This window comes from Dunckerocampus dactyliophorus, chromosome 12 (genome assembly GCF_027744805.1).
Source record: "Dunckerocampus dactyliophorus isolate RoL2022-P2 chromosome 12, RoL_Ddac_1.1, whole genome shotgun sequence".
NCBI classification, from domain to species: Eukaryota; Metazoa; Chordata; class Actinopteri; order Syngnathiformes; family Syngnathidae; genus Dunckerocampus; species Dunckerocampus dactyliophorus.
In genome coordinates, this window is record NC_072830.1 from 24,173,943 (window position 1) to 24,194,600 (window position 20,658).

At 40.0% G+C, this 20,658-nt stretch overlaps 1 protein-coding gene across 4 annotated transcripts in view; it reads left to right on the top strand.

The window, feature by feature from the left end:
* Positions 1–20,658, top strand: part of zgc:172282 (leucine-rich repeat and fibronectin type III domain-containing protein 1-like protein) — a 175,635-nt gene that overhangs the window by 61,771 nt on the left and 93,206 nt on the right. For all 4 annotated transcript variants that reach the window (XM_054793154.1, XM_054793153.1, XM_054793155.1 and 1 more), the window contains exon 2: positions 18,807–18,912. The gene's annotated coding sequence lies outside the window, so the exon portion shown is untranslated. The remainder of the gene's footprint in view (positions 1–18,806; positions 18,913–20,658) is intronic.

Here is a 20,658-nt window from a genome sequence, read left to right on the forward strand (position 1 = left end):
ACGTCCGCTCTCTTGAAAACAAGATGGACGAACTACGAGCAAGGATTACAGCTCAACGTGAGATCAGGGAATGCTGTGTCCTCACCTTCACAGAAACCTGGCTGACGGGGGATATACCGGACTCGGCGATCCAGTTGGAATCATTTGCTGCTTACCGGGGAGATCGGACTTTAGCGTCTGGTAAACACAGAGGTGGCGGCGTCTGTGTTTACGTAAACAAACGGTGCTGCACAGACGTACAGACGATGGAAAAGCACTGCTCGCAGGACATTGAGCTGCTGATGGTGAAATGCAGACCTTTTTATTTACCTCGTGAGTTTAGCGCTGTGTATTTAACTGCTGTTTACATCCCACCACGAGCTAACACTGCTAATGCACTAGGCCTCCTGCATGACATCATCGATAAACACGAGACCAAACACCCAGATGCTGTATTCATTATATCTGGCGATTTCAACCACTGTAACCTCAGGACTGTCCTCCCCAAATATTACCAGTATGTGAGCTTTCCCACAAGGGAAAATAACATCCTGGACCAAGTCTACTGCAACATGAAAGGTGCTTTGAAGGCTGTTCCAAGACCCCACTTTGGAAAGGCTGACCACATCTCTATATTCCTTTATCCAACGTACAGACAACTTCTCAAAAAAGCTCCCCCTGTAAGTACAGCAGTTAAAGTATGGAATGAAGAAACTGATCAAGTACTTCAGGACTGCTTTGGCTGCACAAACTGGGATGTGTTTAAAACTGCAGCGGGGAGGGAAGATTGTACTGTTGATTTGGATGAATATGCTTCTGCTGTTACTGGCTACATTAGCACATGTATAGAGACTGTTACCACCACCAAGTATTACAGAAAATACCCTAACCAAAAACAGTGGATGAACTGTGATGTAAGGGCTAAGCTACGTGCTCGTTCGACTGCATTTGTCATGGGCACCGCTGATGACTACAAAAAGGCCAGATATGACCTGAGGAGGTCCATACGGGAGGCCAAAAGACAGTACAGACAGAAGCTGGAGGGCTACTATTCCACCTCAGACCCTCGGCGCATGTGGGCGGGGCTCCAGCACATCACAGACTATCGACAGCAGAGTAGCGTAGCCACGTCCAGCCAAACCACACTTCCAGATGAGCTGAACGAGTTCTATGCCCGCTTTGACACCCAAACTTCTGATGAGCAGAGAGGGTGGCTGAACCTGGGGAGCACACAGGACGCACCTCTCATGGTGACATCAGCTGATGTGCGCAGGGTTCTAAACAAAACAAACCCACGAAAAGCAGCAGGCCCAGACAACATCTCAGGACGTGCACTTCGGGTTTGCTCATCAGAGCTAGCTGATGTGCTTGCTGACATATTTAACCTGTCGCTTGCACAAGCATCTGTACCGACCTGCTTTAAGTCCACCACCATAGTGCCCGTACCCAAGAAGAGCAACGTGACCTGCTTGAATGACTATCGCCCTATAGCACTCACTCCTATTGTTATGAAGTGCTTTGAAAGAATAGTCATGACCCACATCAAAAAGAGCATCCCGGCGGCAACTGTGGACCCTCTACAGTTTGCATATCGCCAGAACCGGTCCACGGATGATGCAGTCAACACTGCCATCCACACAGCCCTTTCTCACCTACAGGGCCAGGACACATACGTCAGAATGCTATTTATAGACTATAGCTCCGCTTTTAATACAGTCAGCCCCCACAAACTCACAAATAAGCTCCTCACACTTGGCCTGTCTCCCTCCCTCTGTAACTGGGTGTTTAACTTTCTCACAGGCAGACCCCAGTCAGTCAGAGTCCACAACCGCACATCCAGCTCAAGAATTGTGAGCACTGGGACCCCACAGGGGTGTGTGCTGAGTCCACTCCTCTACACGCTCTTCACCTACGATTGCGTGGCCTCCCAGAACAACACCAGCATCATTAAATTTGCGGATGACACTACAGTCATCGGACTGATCACTGGTGGTGTTGAAACATCATACAGAAGAGAGGTGGCGGACCTCATAGCTTGGTGTCGTGATAACAATCTCCTTCTCAATACAGATAAGACTAAAGAGATGATCATCGACCCAAGAACAAGGGAAAAGGAGCCACATAGACCCCTGTTTATTGGTGAGACTGAGGTGGAGAGGGTGAAAACCTTCAAGTTCCTTGGCACACACATCAGCGAGGACCTCACCTGGTCTCACAACACCCAACAAATTCTGAAGAAGTCCCAAAGGAGACTGTACTTCCTGAGAAGACTGAGGAAATTTGGCATGTCCACCACAATCCTGAGTTGCTTCTACAGATGCACCATCGAAAGTGTCCTTACCGCCTCCATCACTGTTTGGTACGGTAACTGTACAACACGTGATAGGAAGGCACTCCAGCGGGTGATCAAGACCTCACAGAACATTGTTGGGGCAGCCCTCCCCTCACTGCAAGACATTTATACATCTAGAGTCCTACGCAGAACACACAACCTCATCAAGGACAGCACACATCCACAACACTCATTATTCACACTCCTGCCATCAGGCAGACGCTACAGGAGTTTGAAGTCCAGGACCACAAGGCTGGCAAACAGCTTTTACCCACAGGCCATCAGGCTTCTCAATGAAGCACTCAGACACGCCACACGCAACACACACTCATAGCACTTTATTTATTTATTTATTTATTTGTATTATTTACTTGCATTAATGTCTCTTCTGTTGTTGTTGCTTAATTTCTTGGTATTTATGTATATGTGTTTATGTTTCTTATGTTCTTATTCTTTCTTGTGTTTTTCTTTCTTTTCCTTGGGAGAATGAACAGAATAAGATTTTCATTGCATGGTATAACTGCTGTTTTACCATGCACATGACAATAAAACTCTCTTGAATCTTGAATCACACCACTCTGTGAATGGAAGGGAAAGGAGAGGCTGCAGGGACAGCCAGATAAAGAGGATTATAAATGAGATACGGGCTGAAATGATGCGTGCTATAAGCAAACATAGATGAGGAACAGTGACACATACGCTCCCCAGCTCACACCATTACGCTCTTTATTGTTGGTCCTCATCTGCAGCGTCCAGAAACACAAAACTTTGTTGACTAAAACATTTCTATCAATATTCTACACCTACATGAGCGAGTCTGGCCCTGTTGCTGGGCTTGATTGGAAACTCTACTTTGCTGTGCATGTTTCAATACATTGTCAAAAAGAAAAAAAAAAAGTAGACTGAATCTGAAAAACGAACAATCATGCAATGATTGCCTAATGGGGGCACCTAGAATTTTGTCAAACAATACCTTTAATGCATGACTGTAGCTCTCTGCTGCCTTCAAGAATGACCACAAACAAAGCACCTGATTGAATTTGCAACATTTGATTACTTACACTGTAGACTTTGGTGTATCCTACTTGGGATCGGTAGTTTAGTTGACATCTGTTTTTGAAGGCAATATTGCCATATTGCACGCAATACTGTGTTGCTGCAGCATATAGTAGTTATTACTGGAGCTGCACGATTGTCATAACATGTCCCCTCAAGCCTCCCCTGTGTGTTCTTTGCAGCTCTAATCTCGTTTACAGCAAGAGTGTTTTTCATGCTTAGTGCTTATACCAGTGCTTAACCATTAACCCTGTAAAACCCCGAAATAGAAAAAAAAGCCAAAAATTGGTTTATCATCTCTGAGATGTTGTTTGCAACGTATTTGCACACACAGTCTGCACAGACTTGTGCTGTGTCCTTCATAGCACACTAATCATGATGATCATTGATGGATACTTAGAATAAGCGCTTATTTATTGCAACTTATATTGTTTTAAATAGAGTAAAGAGGGATTTTTGGTGGCCGCTGTTGTGTTTTAGAGGCCTGTGGAAAAGAAATGCAGACCTCTAATCTGCCACACACAGCAGAATAGTAACAGTAGCTGCAGGTCACTGATGATCTAGTGGTTCACAAGCTGTGTGGGTTCAGTCTATGTCTATGTGCTATTGACTGGCGACCAGTTCAGAGTTTAGTGCGCTTTTTCCCTGCAATCTGTTCGGATAGACTTCCCCAGGCTTTCCCAGGGAAAAACCTGTATGACATAAATGTCACGTTTTGCTCTACAAGCATATAGCGCTACCCCAGGATCCGAGGACATGTTGACAGGTGTAGTCAAAAAGACTCTTTTATTACAGAAAAAAAGAGAAGCTCGCAAAGGAGCAGCACAACTCAAAACCATACGAGCAGGGGCATAGCATGGAACCTGGGAACCCATACATAAGCCTCCTGAAGGGCCTACCCCACCCCACCCCCCCCACACACACACACGCACACTGTTGTTTATCCTTAAATTGTTTTACCATGGTTTGTGAATTGTGTTATTTTACGTTTGAGCTCACAGTATTGGATATCAATATTATAGTAATAACCCCGAAGAAGACTATGATGCAACTATTATAATGTCCTTCCTACAGGTTATTTCAGGAAATTGCTAACGCTACTGCACATGAATGTACAACCACACAAGACGCACCAGTCAATCAGAAAAACATGGAGCACTGTGTACGCTTGAGTCCGTCGTGGAAGAGGCCGCAATAGCAACCCTTACCGCTCTGAGTCCTACCAGGTGGAATGAACCATTTTGCAGTTTTGCAAGGAGGGTGTAGGTAGCCTCAGACTGTCTTAATTTGATTAAAGCAACCTTTTTATTGAACTTTCACAGCAAAATGTATTTTATCTTAGCATTTATGACATCTGTTTCAATAACTGACATATTTAAATGAAACAAAAGAATATTCAATTTTCTCCCCCACTTTGAAGCCCCTGTATGCGAGTGACCAAACAATTAGAGGCGCTCAGACTAATATTCAACGGAATGCAGTGGAATGCAAGTACTGTAGCAGGTTGGCAGAAGAAGTCCATGGAAACGCAGAAGTTCAATGAGGGCTTCAGATGGTAGAAACAGACCAAACAGGGAAGTGACAACTAGCAGAGTGTCACTATTGACGCTGATTACCTAAACTCACAGCTTCACAAAACACCTACGGTGCCAAACAGGAGTTTCAAAATACAAAATAAGAGCACTCTACAGGAAATTACACAAAAGCAAAACTAAAAGTCCCCAATCTGTCACGGGAAACGTGACAATAAATATATTTCCACTTATTTTAGTGCCTCTGCACTCTCACTTATCAACATAATTAGCAAAACACACTGACAAATAATCATTAAAAAATCATTAGCCCTTGTTATCCAAGAGACCACCAGAACAATCCATCTTCATGAAGAGGATAGCATGAAAAAAGATCATACGAGTGGAAAACACTCAAAACAACAGGTTAAAGTACACCTAGGGATAAAATGTCATTAAAATATAGACAAAAAGCAAAACGGTCTCACGTTTTAGGTAGCTAATTACACATTTTGCAGGATGTGAAGGTGCTTGTGTGTGCCACAACCTCAATTTTGCGCCAAAAACTACCGCAATAAATAATAATTAAGTCATTTTTACACCACTAAATATTGTGGCTTACCATAAAAAAGTGTTCCTGTTTTACAGGAATTGGCTTTTAAGGGGTATGCACATACTGTATATTGATGAATACAGCAATAGATTATGTTCAAGTAAACAGATGGACAACAACCAATTGAAACCAAGTAACACAACAGCAATACAGCACAACATTGGCAACGTGGCACTGCCAAGTGCAAGTGAGTTCTTAATACAGGGTCAGGCAAAATGATCTGACACATTTGTAGGGTAAATAAAAGGCAAATAAAGTAAAGAAACAAGAAAGTGTTTTTATTTTTGAAAAGTACATATAATGCCATTCTGTTTCATTATGTTTTAAAAATTAAATCAGTCAAATGGGATCCATTACTGTCCACACACTCAATGCAGATCCAGTAGCTCTGAAGTTGGGAACCCATAACAAGATGGTGTTTCGAGCTGGTACGGGATCATGTCTACCAAGATTGAAGTGCAAACGGAACGCTCGTTGTGTTGCAGTTACAGATTTGTTTGTTTTGATAAACGTTTCCAATGAAAGCGCGATGCTCACCAGTCCAATTCATGGCAGCAACCGAAAAAGAAACGAAAAACAATGGCATTATAAAGAAACAAAGCAAAATGGCATTATATGAAAAAAAATGGCATTATATGTACTTTTCGAAAATAAAAACACTTTTTTGTTTCTTTACTTTATTTGCCTTTTATTTAAGCTACAGATGTGTCAGATCATTTTGCCTGACCCTGTATATCATTATTTCAGCCCATCATATAGTTTGGTACTCCCCACATTAGTCAGAAATATGATTATGTTATGTTATTGAACTTGAACAAACAACATATTTCTGTTTTTGGAATGGAAGCATTTGGAATTTGTTATTTTTATCTCCATCTTAGCCCATTAAGGCGACTGTCCTTTCTATTAAATGCAGCTTCTTCCCTGGAGCACGGCTCTTATCTACCTGTGCCATTTCCTCTTGTTTTGCTTTAAAAAAAAAAAAAAAACACACACACACACACACACACACACTGACATTCACATAAGGATATTTGAACTGTGACATCACAGATTTCATAAAAAAAAACAATTGTGTGCCTGCTTGTAAAAGTTAAAACTAGTACAGAACCTCACTGATGTTAAAACCATCACTTGAATTGCTTTAATGTGGGTACAGTACAACTGTTATTTGGAAATTACAAATTTAAAAGCAGCCTCTTGCTGCAAATTGATATTTTGGTTCAAACATAGCTTAAACACAGTCTTTCATTGCAGCAATAGTGACAATCATGTTGTCAAAATCTGTGGTTTGTTTGTTCCATCAAACTGCCCTAATACTCGTCCACCAACAGACATGCCCGAACCTACACACTCAAAACCTATCTATACAGACAATATGAACCGAAAATGACATGCTGGAAACCAGCTAAAATTACTACATTATCACAGTCAATACATACAAAATATTAATATGCTATATTTTTTGATTACAGAAAAAAATCCTGTAATTTTTGCATACAGAATGTTTTTTTTTTACGTACGTCTGGTTGAGTTCTACGCTGTTTTCCTTTCCTATCTTCCTTCTGTTTCTTGTTCCTCCTCCCTCAGCTAAATGGGCTGACTTTCCTGCCCATCACTGGTTCCCTCTTCCCCTGAGCACTGCTTTTATCCATCTGTCCCCCCTTTGTTCTCTCATCGCTCGCCTCCTGATTTACTTTTTATTCATCCTGTAGTAGACCTGCCGACCTTGAATACATTTTATGGGTATTTACTGCACAACAACCCCCACCCCGACATCCCACTTCCCCGCACCGTGGACCACTTTAATATTTTTAGATATATTTTTGTAATTTTGTAAAAAGGCTAAAACAACGTTATATATATATTTAAAAAGAAAGCCCTGTGTTAGTATTAGTAATTAGAATCGACATTTAAGCCTTTTCTCGTTACACTATGCCTATTGCAATTCTATTCCAAAGACTATGCATAGAGAATAGTATTAACGCTTTTAATAAAGATCTGGAAGACCAAAGATGGGAGTGTGTGTATCGTGAAAATGATGTGGATGAAGCATATGAAATCTTTCAAAAATATTTACATGAATTTCTACAATAAGCACTGTCCATTGTCTAATAAGCAAAAGAAGAGAAGTCGGCCATGGATGACAAAGGGACTGCAAAATGCCAGTAAGACGAAAAACACATTATACAGGAGATTTGGTTTCCAAAAAACAAAAGAAGCAGAACATATAAAACGTACACAGACAAGTTAACAAATATGTTGAGAGTGTGTGAGAGAGAATATGATAGTCAGCCACTAGACAAGAAAAAAAATATTACAGCAACCTGGGGCATCCTACACAGTATTATCAGGAAAGCAGATAACCCTCAATATTTTACAGATGGAAATGCCAAAAATGATGATATGAACGGGGTACTTTGTAAACATTGGACCAAACCTGGAAGAAAAGATCCCAAATTTATTGTCAGTGGAGGAAGGGAATGAAATTATAGACAGGAATCCCAACTCCATGTTCTTCACTGATGTGACAAAACAGGAAATCGTTGATATTGTCAATAAATGTAAAGCAAAAACATCAACTGATTGTTATGGAATTGAAATGGAAAATATTAAAAAGGGTCATTAATGAGATCGCAAAACCACTGACGTACATCACTAACTTATCATTTCATACTGGTAACAAACAAAATGAAAATAGCTAAAGTTGTACCAATTTGCAAAAACAGAGACAAACATCAATTCACAAACTACCGATCAGTTTCCTTATTACCACAATTTTCCAAAATCATTGAAAACCTATTCAACAACAGGTTGGACAAATTTATAAATAAGAATGAATTACTCGACAGCCAATACGGATACAGAGCTAACATTTCAACGCCCATGGCATTAATCGAAATTACCAACGCTATAGACCTCAGAAAGTGCGCAGCTGCAGTGTTTATGGCTTTGGCAAAAGCTTTCGATACAATTAATCATAATATCCTAATGAAAAAACTTGAAAGGTATGGAATCAGAGGGTTAGTTTTGAACTTGGTAAAAAGGTACTTAGCAAACAGGAAGCAGTATGTGAAGCTCGGAGAATATGCATCTGCAATCTTAAATACAGTCATGGAAAAACATATTAGACCATATTAGACCCTTGTTTCTTCAGTTTATTGATGCATTTTAACACCTGGTACAACTAAAGGTACATTTGTTTGGACAAATGATGATAACAAATATAGCTCATAAGAGTTGAATTTAAGAGCTGATAACTATCAACTTCCATGGTTTTCGTGATAATAACCAAAATCACTTAAGTTCTTACATGAATAGCTATAGCATTGTGCTGCCAAAAAAATAACTCTTCTGAGCTATTTTTGTTGCCCAAACAAAGGTAACTTTAGTTGTATCAGGCATTAAAATGAACAAGAAACTGAATAAACAAGGGTGGTCTAATACTTTTTTCCACGCCTCTATAACGTATGGCGTACCCCAGGGGTCAATACTGGGACCAAAATTGTTCAATCTATATATTAATGACATCTGTAACGTCACGAAAGACCTAAAGCTCATATTATTTGCAGTATTATTTGCTAATGTGTTTTGAAAAATGAGATGCCCTGTTGCCTATTTTGTCATTTCATGGAGATGTTAATTAAAGATGATGCAGCTGACTTATTACAAGTACAACATATGGTCACAACAGCTTTATCTTTCATGTAAAATCAAAGTTATAAATCTCAATAATAATGAATCAGTTACTCTGCATAACCATATGTGTTCCTAAAGCAGAGCCAAATGTAACCGACTAGTGGTTCCTCGATTACAGCTCCTCCATCCCTGATCCTCTAACATTTGTGGCCCCACACAAGCTCCCTCAGTTGAACATTTCACTAGAAGTAGAGGGGAGGTTATTTGGCCATTTCTACCCAATTTGGACAGGAGTGGCCTACATTGGAGCCACTGCATCAGCTCTGAGAGGCAAGCACCAAGGCAGCCCCTGGCCCATCGGGGCATCCGTGCCATTAACCTTTGTGGCCACATTGTCACTCCACGTGTGTCTTAGCCATGTCACGATCCCCTCTGAGAGGCCTCAACATATGTGCAGTGCCTTCTAGTCCTTTATCACATTCACTGAATTTTGTAATGTCACTCGAGTGCCACGCTACACCCTCCGGAGGTGGTCCTGCACACACACTATACTGTACATTTCTTCCTCATGAGGTATATGGTATTGTAATTGCCCTCCTGATACGTTGTGGCCTTGTTGATTTGGTCATCCAGTGATTATTCACTGCCTCTGATGGACATGAAGAAATAGAACAAAATGCTGTATACATTATGTAGGTAACCAGATGGCTTGGTCTCTCAGGACTGAGCGTCTGATCTTACTGGAAGATACTTTCTTTCAGATCATCAGGAAATCATAGGTGACTTTGGTGTTGTAAGGGCTCAACCTGTGCATCCACAAGACAGAACATCCAGTGCTTATGCACCACCTCTGGCTGGGATTTATACTGTAGAACCACAGTAATTTAATTCTTAAGACAAATGGATTGGGGGCACCCTTTTTTGTAATGGGTGTGTTACGCAGGTGCTATAATGAGAAAGGAGTTGTGCAAGAAGGCAAAGCCATTCGAATCACTTTCAGCGCAGCTATGCTCTTGAGCTGTGCAATGACCAAAAGAATGAGATCACTGATAGAAGCAGCTGAAATTAATTTCCTTCTTTGGGCGGTTGGCCTCAGCCTTTGAGATAGAAGAGTTTTTTTTTTGTTTTTTTTTAAAGCAGAGCCACTGTGCCTTAATGTCGATTAACGTCAGTTGGTTCAGATCAGATAAATTGGACTAGGCAGCAGCTGAAGCTGGAAGGACTGATAGTTCCTTTTAATAATGTTGTCGTATGTATGTGACTCCATTCAAACATGAATTCAAACATGGTCTATTTATATATATACACATTATATATATAGTCAGTAATAGGAAAGTGTGGACGTAGAAGTACAGAGGAGTTTGGTGGTTGAATATTTGTGTGGGAAAGTAAACATATATCCTATAAATCCTGTGTGGCTGCTGGATTTGGAGTTGTGATGACTTTTTGTTTGTTGAATAATTTATTTTGCATAGTTAATGTGCATGACTCCTGTCTATTGGCAAGACACATTTTTTGTTATTTGGACACAAGCAAGATCTTCCACACTGAAGTAATTTCCACTGTTATTAAGTGTGCTTTTCTGTCTTATCCTACAACTTACCATCCGTTTCTTATTTTCCCCATCTACCTCACAACCACCTTTGCAGAATGCATTAAGTTTTCTGTGCTCTATGATGAATAATTCAATTTATTGCTAAAAAAAAAATCCATTAATAAAATTGAATTACTTACCATAATTTTTGTACAGCAAATCTACCTTTTCACGCAAAGACAAAATAAACTGAATTTAAAACTATGCAAACAAATACCGTACAAACAGCTTGTCTTGTACAAAATAACTGATTTTCCTCTAATGAAATTAAGTCTGCCTAATAATACTCATTTACTTTGAAAATATCAAGGATATTAAAACTCAATAGATGAATAAAACTTCTATTTAAAGACGCAATATAATAAAGTGGAATTTATAGTGAAAGTAAGGTCTGAAGCTGGAGTGCAAGCTGGAGCATCTGCACAAGAGTTATATGTCTGTTTCCAGACATATAATAATTATTGGATGTGTATACAATATATGATAATTCTTCAATGCATGGATATTAGCAAACACAAACAGGATACAGCTTGCACTGCGCCCGATGTGCTTTGTCTCACGTGCGTCTTCACAGCCAATGACGTAGCGTGGAAACACAAAATGTAAAGAATGGACAACAAGTGCGTCCGGGCGGGGGTCACGAAAAGAAGGAGCATTGAGGAAGTAGTATTAACGGGTTAATCAGAAGTCCCAGGGTTTTCTTACCCCTGCTCGCATGCCCAGAGGACAGCCGAAAATCTGTGTGGTTTAAAACAACTCAATAACCTACAATGACCCACCTTTGTTTTGTAAATGCAGACATTACCTGCCAGATTAGCGGTTCACAGATGATGACTGATTCTCTTAATATGTTAAAAAGATAGTTCAGATTTTTTGACATGAAGTTGTATGACATCCCCATCACTATTGTAGTCCAATAATAGCGACTCTCCCCCCACTTGGTCTCCTAAGTCCAGTTCTGGTCAGATTTCTGTGATGAAGAAGGTAGTTTTGCTTAGTTGCTGGAGACAAGTAAAGAGTTTGGCTTGTAAAAACAATATGCCTTCAAAAGATTGCAACATTTGCAGCATAAAAATGCCTTCTCAAAAACTCAAACCTCACACAACGCTCAGCGTTATATCTGTCTCCCGCCGTGTCGCTGCGCATTGTCGCCTGTGCGTTCATGTGAATGTGACGAAGACATTCGCATCTTCTTCCGCTGTGGAACGCATGTGTAAACAAGATGGCCGTGGCGCTTCATCGCGGATGTAGATGCGAGCGTCTTTGTCGCATACACATGAACGAACAGGCAACAGTGCGCAGGAATACGGCGGGAACCAAATAACGCCAAGCGTTTTGTGAGGTCTGATTTTTTTGAGAAAGCATTTTTGTGTTGCATATTGTTTTGAGAAGCCAAAGTCTTTACTTAATTGTCCCCAGCGACTAAGTGGAACTATGTTATTCATCACGGAAATCTGACCAGAACTGGACTTAGGAGACCAAGTGGGGGATAAGTCGCTGTTATTGGACTACAATGTTGATGGGGATGTCATACAACTTTATGTAAAACAATTCAAACTATCCCTTTCAGATATTATTTCAAAACTAATCTAGCCACTCGGCTGTCATTTGGGCATGAAAGTTAGAAAAGCCAAATGGCGGGGCTGTGGGACTTCTAGTGTTAAGCCTCAAAATATTTGTGATACAGGACCTTGATACGTGATAATTAAGAGGATGGTTATATATGACTGATCTTATGGGCTTTTCAGCGCACTGAACGCGTGGTTCGGATACAATCTTAACAGTACACTGTTCAGTTATCCTCCTGAGATCGGATAAATATTGCCTGCTGTGTTTAGATTTATCCCCATTTTATTCCCCATTTTTAATCTTTAATCTTTCCTTGTTGGAAAAGTGTGTCTGTGCACAGTTACAGTGGTGTGTGAGCGTGCACAAGCAGTACAGTCGTATATTAGTGGTGAAAAAAGAAGTGTGTCCAGGAATTTTGTGGGAAAAACATTATGCTGCTTTGCAGTCAGGACCTCGGAAGATTAAGCAATCTAAAACCTGTTTTTATTAATGCACAGAAAGCTAACAATTATCGTCTGGAAATGGAATCAACTTTATATAAACTGGTGTCATAATGAAAGAAGGGATTCAGTGGTCATATTCTGGACAATGTGACTTCCAAGTGACTTCACACCTGACAGGGAAACGGCTGCAGTCGTAATGAATTAGCCCTAATCACCAAGACACACACAAACTCTCAATAGGCTGCGGTGGGTGATTAAGCGCCGGAGTAGACAATTATTTTCAGTTCACCATTCTGCTATTTTTTACTTTGTGAAAGGGGACCATTTCTGCACTAAGCACTAAACCAGCATATATTAGCAAGTGATTCGTGGTTCAAACTTTGTGGCTTCACTCGATCACGGTTTTTGAAATTAAATTAATTAATAAATTAGCGCTGTTTTATAGATAGATAGATAGATAGATAGATAGATAGATAGATAGATAGATAGATAGATAGGTTTGTTTGTTACAGCAGCAAGCAAGATACACAAGTAAGGAATACAGAAATAAGATCAGATAAAAAATAGGTATAAAAGATATAAAAAGTCCTTATTTCACAAGAAATAAAAATGTAATTCTGTCGGTATGAAGAACCTGCGGAACCTCTCCTTCTTACACCGTGGGTGTAACAGTCTGCTGCTGAAGGAGCTGCTGAGGGAACCCACAGTGTCATGTAGGGGGTGAGAGGTGTTGTCCATGATGGATGTCAGCTTAGTCAACATCCTTCTCTCCCCCACTTCCTCCACGGAGTCCAGAGGACCGTCCAGGACATAGCTGGTTGACTCTGGCCTATTATTAGTAAAAAATATACACATTAAATCTAATTGTCCATATTATTGGCCTAAATTAAGCATTTCCAAGATTATCTAAATGAAAAAAAAATCCTAATTCAAAAGACGTGTTATGTAGTGTAATATCTGACTTGTGTGCGCCTTTAAGAGGCGGGGTCTGGGAAGTGACATGTGTGACATCAGCAGGCTGGAGTTGACTGCGTTTAGCTGAGTGTTAGCAGTGTGGCGTGTGTGAGTTGTGGCCGACAGCAGCTCCTGTGTGAATTTCTACTGGATATTTGTTCTCCGCTTGTTAATAAAGCAATTGAAGCGCATCATGAGTCTCTCCTTAACCACAAACAACGACGTTACACGAGTATTTTGTGGAAATGACAGTCAGATCTGGAGTCAATTAACTGCAATAAACAACAAATTACTGTGAGTGTTAACATCCATCCATCGATCCATCCATCTCCTATGCTGCTTATTCTCACTAGGGTCGTGGGTATGCTGGAGCCTATCCCAGCTGACTTCAAGTGAGAGCCGGGGTACACCCTGAACTGGTCGGTTTTAACATACAATACATACAAATATTGCAGCCTTAAGTATTGGCCGATATGAATATCGATCCAATATCGGTATGAATCATACATACTTTTATGACTTCTTTTGTAGTGTGGAATGTTCGAAAATGCTTGATCAAGTGATATTACTCAAACAGGGAATAATAGTCAACAACAGTAGGTATTTACTTCTTCATGCATCAGGTGTATAGTTTTATTCACAATGTAGTGGCGGCTAGGCAAAATGTAGCGAATTGCTGGCTCTTTTCTGCTGTAGCTAATGACTTCTTGTCATGCCGTGGGACTTTCTCACACTTCGCAAATGTTTTGGACACCAGGGGGGAGAGCCGGTCTGGCAAACATCCTCATACCGTTTTTTGTGATGCTGCTTCAAATGCGCGATGACGTTGGTGGTTTTAAACTTATCCAGTTCTGTGCCACCACAGACTACCTGTGCATGACAAGTTTTGCACTCAAATACTGCCACACGACTGATACCACTCCTACGCCATGCTAAACATGTTAGCACACGCTGTTGTGACCATGTGGGCTCTGCATGCTGGATAGAAGTGCTAAAGCGGAGTATGGAATGGACTGATTGTATCAGAGTGCAGATATCAAATTTTAGTTGCAGGCCGATATAATCTGATTCTGATATGGGACTGATAGCCAATATCGGATCGGAACACCCCTAGCTCATGGATCTGTTTACCTCTGCCATGTACCTAACCTTTGCATTAGATATACCCTTTGCAGGACAGTCGAGATGCTATGACTAGTGTTTGCTGTTTAAGTATATACTTTTTGTATTTTAGAGTGGGTAAACATGTTTATGTTCATGAATTTTTATGATTTTTTTTTTTTACAATGCAATTTAGCATTTGATCTTGTTATTTCTTTGAAGATTCTTATCAATCATACATAACATTTAACCCCTTAAATATTAAATGTGCTGTCTGTCATCGTTCGGTACTGCAATGGGGGCGCTATCGTTCAAATGCACAGCTGTATATCCCACCCGCTTTGTGTGCGACCATGACTGCTAACTGTCGATAGATTCTCTGAGACCGCGCGTATGTGCATGTGCGCACACAACGGGCATTTGCCTCTGCACGAGCCTTGAGTGAGTGACAGCCATTAACGCATCTCCTCTTTTTCAGGCCGAACGACAAATTTCATTCAGTTTAACTTGAAATTGTGAAGAATACACATTAGACATTGTTTTTGTCCAGTCTGTTCTTTGAAACCACTATTGGCAACAACCAGTGGTGGTGTTCTTGTATTTTCTAGGTGAAAAAGGTGCAATTGGGTCAAGGAGGGATAACAACTTTAAAAGTTCTCTCTGATAGCCATTTTAGCACTTCCTTTGGTATTTTTGTTTTTGTGTTCACGAGTAGCATATATTACACTTATTGTGTGTTGTGCTGTGTTCTGTGTTCTCCCCACTGTACCTACCAGGTACATAATCAAAACAACATTTTAATGAGCTCATGCTGACTCCTTAAAGTCCACTTACTTTAAAAATCCCGTGGAGTTGGACGCAAGGTCAGAGAGTTGACATTCACTTTCCAGGAGAAGGTCTGCTTTATCAAAGCAAACAGACAAATATATGATAACTATGGTAATTTTGTCCTCAAGGAAAAGTTGTTTCACAATAATATATTTTTTTGTATCCTCCATGCATCCTTTCCTCAGAGTGAAGTCCTTGGCAGGCAAACCAAAGTAGTGAACTAAAGTGAGGCCTGTTTTCAGTCTTGATACGCTTCCTGATCTGGTTTGGCAGTCATTACTGATTAAGTTCACGGTGATTGACCTTGAGTGACCCACATTTCTAATCAGCAAGTGATTCCCCACTCACTGTATCTTCATGCCCGTTTTGAAGATATTCTAATTAGATACATCTTTGCACAAGGTCACATCAACATTCATTACCAAAGAGAAAAAGAATAAAGAAAGCAGAAGGACATTTAACATACTGTATCTTTATCTCACACTTATCACACAGATGAACTCAGACATTGAAATAGTTTGTATGATGAGACAATGAAAAGAAAGAAAGACTGCATACTCGTAATAAGATGATGTATCCGTTGTGTGCAACTGATCTGGTATCAGTGTTGGTTGCACTGGAAGACAGAACAAAGCCGCTGTGGTTATAATGACAGCATGTGAGTATTCTGCAAAAAGATGACCAGATAATTGCACTGCATTAGAAGGGGGAGCAGAGAGTGTAGAGACGGTAGCAGTGGTGCGATACAAAGAGTGAATAAAACGAGAGCATATGTCTGAATAAAACGTCCCAAGAAGATGGAGTCAATGTATTATGATGGCAACAACCAGCAAGCAAGATGAAATGTTTGGCACTTGAAGGACCATCTAAAAACCATCAAATACTGCACACCAAGCAAGGTTTTATATATATGAAACCTTTATATTTCACATTTATTTGTCATGCTGACCTATCCTGCTAGGGAAGGAATGTGACTTGAGTCATTTTGGCTGCTATCACTAGCAGGGAGGCATAGCCCACAAAGCATAATACACCCCTGTCAAGTTTGGGTCTTGGAATGAATTTCAATGGCATCATAATAAACCTGATGATAACATGCAGCTTGAGTAATACATTTCAATAGGCAGTGTACTTGGGGCAGTGCTTTGGGGTGTAAGGAGTAGTCATTGTCTATGCTGGTAGAATCAAATTCCTAACCCATGTCAAATAACCCATGTTTGTGACCCTTTATAGGAGTTAAAGGCTCTAAATCAGGGGTCTCAAACTTGTGGCCCGCGGGCCATTTGTGGCCGACCAAATCGTACTCTGAGATTCCCAGCCCTACTCCCAATATTTGATGCGGCCCAGCCTCACCCAGACTCTACTTCCAGTGAAATTGAGTTTGAGACCCCTGCTCTAAATGTATCAGCTGAGCATTTTTTCATGACTCCTTCTTTTTCAACATCAGGAAGTTTCATAATTATTCTTGACTCTAATATCATGATGAACAGCCGGGACAGATACGTTTGTACGACTTTCCTATACAACAATAAGTTCCATTTCCGGTTCTAGCATCACATTTTGACTGCAACACATTAACAAAATACAGGTTGGATCCTCTTGTTTGATACACGAGCGCATTTTTTCTCTCTTTGAGCATCTTTTTACGGGTATGTTTCAGCTGGAGTCTGTATCACAGCTATGCAGCCCATCCTAATGAGCGGTCCTACATTGAATGAAAATAGGAGGTAAAAATATGACAAAAAAATATGACAACAAAAGCTGGAAATGATTCATAAAAGTGGTCACACTGCAGGTTTAGGGAAAGTAATGTGAAAGAGACTAATGGGAGTCCGCTGTTGTGTTTCATAAAAAAAAAAAAAAGAAGAGGAAATCCAGTTTAATGCCATCAGCTGGAGCTACTTTTAATTTAAGGAAGTCTTAATATTTATTAATTTCATGTAATCATTTACCCCCTGACAACCTGTACTACTAGTTCAGTGCTAGAGAGATTTGTCAGATAAAGCTACACACAACCGCTATGCATCTTTTTACTATTTGTGCTGTACACACTCCCCTATCTTTTAACACACATACATACGCACGCACACAGACACCAGGCTCACTGGTGGGTCATTTTACCACAGTAACACTGCTGAGTAGAGGGAAGTGATGCTAAATTTAGAAAAGAACTGAGCAGAAGTCCAATGACATTCAAGATCATCCAATGTGGATGATGAGTGTGACCATGGATTGATTTGAAATCCCAAATAGACTGGAAAACAATCCTTGATAACCTTTAAATAGAATTGAAAGAATATTTAATTTGTGATTTGCTTATCTCTGTATTAGTGAACATTGTGGATGGATATATTGTATATGTGTGCATGGAAGGAACAGTGGTCAGGCTTTGAATCTGCAATATGCTTTTGACATTGACCGTAAAAATATGTCAATTCCGGAATACTAAATAAAGGGAATATATAAATAGAGTTTTGGAATATGAAATACAGTTTACACAGCAGACATTTGTTTCACACGCTGTGTGTTGAGTTTTCAATGTGATTACAAATCTTAGCACGCCATGTAATGCTTTGTTCATTTGCATATGCATCATATACAGTATATGCAGCATGTTGGGCTTCTCACTATGTTGCCACAGACACATTTGGACATGCGATGTCAATATGATTTTCTCACAACCTGCTGCCTGAAAGATGCATATTTGATATGCGTGAGTTAATAGAGAATCAGGTTTGTTTTTTGGCTGCAGTTACTTTCTACTTAGTTTATTTAAGAAATATGCCTGAGAGCACTTTGCCTCCCCATTATTATTTTTTTTTTTTTGTGTAAACAAAGTTTAATAAGTAGGTCATAATCACTAAATGTGACATGGCTTGGATTTTCTTCTTGGAAGCATGTCAGAATAAAGCACACTCGCAACAGAGCAGAACCCAATAAACCTTGTTTAAATCCAGATTAAGTGTACTACTCTGGTGACAGAAATGGGATCATTAGCAGTGAAGCCATCTAACCTGGGGCTGAACCATTAGGTGAGGCACGAGGAGGATTGAAATGGACCACCTGTGTGGGACATGGGCACACCACAAATGCCAGAGGTAATGTGACAGAGGATGCTGTCACGAAGGTGGTGTATGCAATCTGGTTACCAATAACCTCTTTTTCATTTCTTTGTTCTTTTCCCCAGGTTGGGCTCCCTTCCTCCAGGCAGTGCATCCTAACCTGTCCATCTGCCAGTCACTGCAGATGTTCTTCATGTTGAGCCTAATTAAATCACAGCACGCTTGATAGAGGTAGGCAAACCTTTGCACACAGGTTCTTTTTTATTTTTACCACTAAGTGAGAAACATATGTTTCTAAGGTTGCAAATTATGTTGTATTGGAAAATGGCACAACAGTGTGCTTGTTTGCATTAATCAAATCAAAATAAACCTGGAGCTACATGTTCTTTGAATTGTAGCTGCATTTGAACGCAAATAATACTTGTATAATCTCATTATGTGACTTTGAAGACCTCTATGTAGTGTTTCACAAAGCGGGCTTTTAATCAATTACTATTTTATGCCCCATTTGCAATCGATGTGACTGAACAATGACAGCAGAACAACAAACAACAGTGATTGAACAACCACTATAGAACAGTGCACAGTGGAACCTCGGTTTTCGAATGCCCAGTTTTCGTATGATTCAGTTTTTCAATTACATTTTTTGCCGAAATGTTGCCTACACTGTCTCGGTTATCCTACAATATTGCACATTTACACTTTGGCACATTGAATCTTGTGGTATTAATAAAGATGTGGATGGACTACTTCCAGCATTATGCAGCCATCTTGGATCACACCCAACAGCAAATGTCACAATGCTTAGTTTATACAATACTAAGGCGTCCTGTAAGGCTCATTCAGTTGGCAAACTCAAATGAGAATATTACACAAACTACAAATCCGCAGACTTGAGTGCCAAACAAATAATCCCACGCTTTGGTGACTCAGTCTTGTCGTGTTATTAATACACTACGCGAGTCCAACTGTGTTCATAATGTGTCTTTATTAGAAAATGTTGCTCTCATCTCCCACCCGTAAGTCACTGTACTGCAGCTCCATCGCCCGTCCATGATGTCATCGCTGGTTGACTCTGTGCTTCTTTGATAACTAACACAGTCACGCCACACCTTTCTGCTTTTTTTAAATTCATCATAGCTGCAAAATAATCCACCATGGATCAATCCATCAAAGTTGCAAGTGCCAGTATTTTGATAAAGAAGGCGAGAAGCACGATTGTATTCAGGAAATAATTTGTGGCAAAGTATGAAGGTGTCATCCCTGTGGCTCCTCCTCCCTTCCGCCGTCGCTGCTGCGTCAATGCTGTCTTTCAAGGTGAAAGTGAAGTTAAATCTTTATCAATCCCTTTCATTCGTCAATTATGTATTGGGATTGTTTTCTGTATGTAAAACTATAATTGTTCTATATTAAAGTCTTTTGTGTGAACATTTTTGGAACCACTGTAATTGTAGTCTATCAGTCACCTGCTGTGACCCTCAACAAATAAGCATTATAGAAAACGGATGGATGGACTTCCACTATCTTAATCATATTTCCAAATGCTAGTAGGAATGCTTTTCAGACCGAATGTCTAAATAAATGTATGCATGTACGAGAACAGTATAATAATATTGGTTGCGTGACTCTTGGTAGAGGTATGTGCCTTCTATATATATTTTTATATTTATTTATTTATTTATTTATTTTTTAAATCAAATTAATGTCTTATTCCATGTATTATTTATGGAACCAATGTATTTCAGTTGTGTACGTCCAGTAGGAATATGTGTCTCGAATGTCTGCCGTAAAAATGATGATCCAATTCTAAGATCTTTATTATGACCTTTTACAAAGTACTGGTGCTTGTTTTCAGATCGATTCTTTACATCATTCTCAGTTTTCTCCAGTCAGCAAACTGCGCGTTTGTGTTTCACTGTGTCCATATACTGGTGACAGGACTAAATGACATGATATTGCTTTTTTAAACTTCTAAAA